We start from the raw sequence: 5,000 nt of genomic DNA, 5'->3' as shown, positions 1-5,000 counted from the left end.
AGAGGAGACTTAACAGATGGACAGGCCTGTGGTTTTGAGTGATATTTTGAAAGAAACACTCCTCAATCATTTGCTAACTAAACTGGTCTCATTTGATGAGATATCCTGATTCAGTTTTTAAGAGATACGGGTAACTATGGCCTATGAGCAGTGTACTATTGGGTGGAAGCGATTGAGTGTGGAAGAAAGTGTGAGAGGAGAGAAAGGGGAGAGACAGAGAGAGATGGCGATGGGGGGGGTGGGGGTGTTGAGGAGAGGGAGGAAGAAGTCTGACAGAGATTGATGAATTAAGACTGCCAGAGAGTCTGGGTTTGGACTGAAAGACAGAAGAAGAGAGAGAAGGAGAGGAGAGATGAATGCAGTAGGAATGAAAATGAGGGGAATGGAAATAGCCAATATTCAAACCGCCCGAGAGGGAACATGGGGAAACAGACAGAGGATAAAAGAGGCTACAGACAGAGGGGGTAATTTGGACCCAACATTGAGGGCCTTCACCAAACCTAATTGGAGTCTGTCATGGACAACAACAGTGGCACACTTGGAAAGAGTGACGCAGAGAGAGAGAGAGAGAGAGAGAGAGAGAGAGAGAGAGAGAGAAAAAAAAACAAAAATTGAGAATCAGCCAAGAGGCCATGAGAGAGGCAGAGAAAGAAAGTGAAGGAGAGCGTATACGAGAGAGAGAGAGAGCTAGACAGACCAAGACACAGTAAGAGTGGGTGAATGAAAGAAAAACGAAAACAAAGAGCGTACATAAGAGAGCTTGCGCCCCCATGCTCTCCCCTCAGTCCTCTCCTCCATTGTACATGAGTAATAAGCGTCACACAGACTCAAAGCTCAATATTGGTTTTCTTTTCAGTCACAGACGCTGGGGGAAAAGACTCACAGCTCACAGCGCAGCTCTCCGCAGCCTACGGTGTCTCACACTGTCTCTCCGTCTCCAGCCTCCCATTACACTTTCTCAATCCCCCCTGATGGAAACACCACGGCACAAGTTCTCATCTCACACAAGCACACATGTACACACAAGTGTCAAAATAACTTCAAGGCATTCATTAGATGAGAGTGTGGGTGTTGAGGGGTGGGGGGGGTTGATTTGTGGGGGGTTGTAGTGTGATATTTGTGTGTCTGTGTGTGTGTGTGTGTGTGTGTGCGTGCGTGCGTGCGTGCGTGTGTGTCTGTGTGTGTGTGTGTGTGTGTGTGTGTGCGTGCGTGCGTGCGTGTGTGTGCATACATCTGTGTGGTGTATGTGTATAGTGTGTGTGCATGTATGCGCGTGTGTATCTGCGTGTGTGTGTATCTGTGTGGTGTGTGTGTGTGTATTGTGTGTGTATTATGTGTGTGGATGCTAGTTCTCCACCCATGGCAGGGCAGGCCTTGACAGCCGGGAGCAGCAGAGAGACGCTACATGGCGCTCCAGGGGAACAAGAGTGATGAAAAATCTCACTGAGGCAGATTCCATTCTTAGCTCAGTCACACGCATGCCATTCTCCCCTATCTTTCCCCAACAGTCTCTTATAATATACGGATAACAAAGCTTCTTCACATCTAATACACCCAAACTTCTGCGCTTTGATATTCACTCCAAGCACTGTATATGGACTACAATACCATATCTTACAGACCTTATATACACCAATATTTGGCATTACTGCAGAACACTTTGACACTCAAACTATTTTGTTTCCTTGGCGCAGCAAACAGACCGGCCGGTTAAAGTCATTATAATTTCAAATGATTCGATCTACAGTGTACCTCTTGTCTTGACAAAACATTGGATTTTATTGAATGTCAGCGTTGAAAATAGGCCAGAATCCTAATAGGCACCCTGGTGCCAGTTGCATTGAAAACAGTGGACTCAAAATGAATAGACTGACAAAGGCACTGTGCGGAGACATTAAAAGTTTGGTGACCAAAAATCCATTATGGGCAGAAAGTGCCTATTCAGCTTGGGTTGAGGGGGGATTAAACAAAACATTGGAAATCGCACTGAGACGGGCATTTTTGGATTTAGAGGTGGCAACATATTTAGGGAACATGGAAAACTAGCTTGAAAAACGACCAGAGGCCAACTATCTATTTGTTTGGCAAATGACATTGGGTGTTATCAAGTAAGTAAGAAGAGTCAAACCTCCATGTTCAGTATGTTATGGCTCAGGTCTGGGGGACTCCATAGTATTCTGTGGCCATTATTTGTTGTTGTTGTTGTTGTTGTTTACAAGATGTTAAAAGGTAAACCCCTGTTATTGCACTGAAGAGGATAATGTGAGGTATAGGTGCGCAGTCAGCAGTAAATAGGCTAAGACGGCTCCTCTTGTTATTCCTGTCCGAGTATGGCACACTGATTAAACTAAAACCGAAAAAGGAAATGCCATAGCAGCACATTTCCCACGAAGCATCCCTTTCACATGCCGCTAAATAATGGAGGGAGTAATGCATTCATCTCAGTCCAGGTGCTGAGATTCATCACCACAAGCACAGCCAGCGACGGCCCATAAGTTACGTGTTATCTCCCATTCATGTAGGCTACGGTGCTGCTTCTGCTGAGTTCGCATTTTAGTTTCTGTGGCTATCTAACGATGAATATCCTATTACATCATTTAGGATAGTGACACAATAGGCCCGGAGTAGTCTATGTCCACTCTCTCCTGTATGTATTATATTGTTCAGTCAATAGAGTCAACTGTAATTCCTTTTGGAGGTTGAGGGAGTTACATTTCCATAACATCAGGTAGGAAGTGAAAAAGGCTTTTGGATGAAACATAAACATGGTCAACCTTTCTTCTACAATTATTACAGTTTTTCTCAATTGGTTTTGTACATTTCTCACAACAGAATAATGATTCTCAAAAGTCTTTGTTCAATTGTGACTTCCTGGTGTTACCTGTGCACATGGTCAAATCAGTTTCTCATTGTTTTCGGCATATAGCAAATGCTCTCGTCCACCATGCCATGGCTGTGTACAATTCTCAGTGATTTTGTACATTATCAATTGCTTTTGTCATATCACTCAAAAAGCTTTGTCACTGAATGCATGAAACTATCTCAATCTTATCTGATCAATGTAATATAAAGCCGAATTTACAACATTTCCCATCCAATCTTAACAACATTTCACTTCAGAAAAGATCCTCAAGAGTGTACTATTCAATTGACAACATGAGAAATTGATTTGACTAGCTTGTCCATACACTATGACACAATGACTAACCATTCTGCTGGCGCTGATACGTTCATTGACACAAAAAAACTTTATTTAGAAAGACAAATAAGGGTTTTGAGCAAGAGACTCGGTTTTGCAGGTTATCCACGGTGTTTTGCCATTTGTTAAAGCTGTTTTGAGAATGAATATTATGTTTTGCAAATTGCGAGAGAGATTCGAGAAACGTACAAAACCAATTGAGAAATACTGTAATAGCCTATTTTAGGATTAAGATGACAGATGAATGAGAATCTCCTGTAGATGGGAATCTGGCGACAGGCATCTCCTGTCCATGATGTAGGCCTATTAAGTACAACCATGTTAGACTGACAGACAGTTGAAGTCTAACTTCAGCTCAAAATAATTCAAAGTAAGGTGTTGATGTACAGTCAATGATGAACACGACAGTGAACCTTGACAATTTAGCATGCTGTCACAGTGAGAAAGATCAGAAATGGTGCTATTTAAAGGGAGCTAAAATAACCTACTGTGAAAACACCTACCCGCCACATGATAGACGAATGCATATTTAAATGACTCACATTAAAACAATATGTCAGTGTTAACATATTTAGCCTCAGTGGCAAGCTCTAAGGCTGCAAATGTCTTGCATTATATAGCCATTTGCTGTTCAATGTTTATGTACAATAAATGTTTGATACATTAACGTACTTCATACATAAATGTCAAGCTATAACTTTATCTCTGCTAATTATATTTTTGAACAAGAGAAGAGGAACACCAGTTTATACATTTATACCAATATCAGTGATGGGCAACTTGGATTCAGAAGCTACAATCCAATGTCACATCTTCCAAAAAAAACTTTGGAAGAGGTGGCTTTGGAAACTTTGTAAAATTGCCCAATTTGTAGAGGTAAAAGTATGGTCTTTTGGAATATGGATTGTAGCCTCTGAATCTAGGTTGACCGTAACTGCGTACTAAGTATATATCTGCAAGGCACCTCTTTCCACTTAGGGCAGTAGACCACTTCCTTTCCTGCTGGGGGCATCTGGTATACTAGTTTGGGATCTGGAGCGTTCACTGGCAGGTGGCTGGGTTGATCCCCAACAGGCAAAAATGTAGGTGGGGACGATGTTTTGGAAACACTCTCTCCACATCCACAGTTGAGGTGCTTTTTAGCAAGGTACCTAACCCCCTACCTGGACACAGACTTAGTGCCAGAGCACTGCTTTCTGTGGGTATATTTGCTCAGGAGACCTCAGTTCTCCATTGTGTGTGCAAATATTCTGCCACCCCTACCTCTCCTCACAAATCTCATTATAATGACAAAAATGAAGAATAAGATTGAAAATAAGATTATAGAATGCCCTAGGTTCTAGAATGCCCCATTACATCTGATGAGCAACAGCATTCTCCAGAGGGTTTACTCTTCAAACATGCCTTCGACACGAATGGGACAATGGACTTTTCCAACACCTTCTGTCCAAACGTGACACTTCACTTTAACTTAATCTTACAACTTTTTGGTATTGCTGTGATCAAGTAAGTCCTTCCTCCGCTATCAGTTACTATGACAGCTAATGTCATTTTACACATCAGTATCATGTTATGGGAAATTGACTTGACAGTTTCCGGAATGTTAGATGCAATAACAGACTACTCCGACACGCTAATATGCCATCAGAAACGCAAACGTTATGAGATCCGCCATGCCAGTTACAGAAAAAGTGTAGCTTCTTGAGTTATCATATCACTGTTTTATGGTAATGGTGCATAAATGAGAGGAATGTTATGACAGGTCCAGGCTTCTGAAATATCATTTTGATGAGGTAGGCGA

The 5,000-nt window shown here is 42.1% G+C and overlaps 1 protein-coding gene across 1 annotated transcript in view; it reads right to left on the bottom strand.

Annotated features, from left to right (window-relative positions):
• The window catches only part of srcin1a (SRC kinase signaling inhibitor 1a), a 165,305-nt gene that overhangs the window by 75,079 nt on the left and 85,226 nt on the right, over positions 1–5,000 (bottom strand). The gene's annotated exons all lie outside the window — the stretch shown is intronic.

The sequence above is a fragment of the Engraulis encrasicolus genome, chromosome 2 (genome assembly GCF_034702125.1).
Source record: "Engraulis encrasicolus isolate BLACKSEA-1 chromosome 2, IST_EnEncr_1.0, whole genome shotgun sequence".
NCBI lineage: Eukaryota > Metazoa > Chordata > Actinopteri > Clupeiformes > Engraulidae > Engraulis > Engraulis encrasicolus.
The sequence above is the reverse complement of the archived record's forward strand: the minus strand, read 5'-3'. Positions and strand labels throughout refer to the sequence as shown.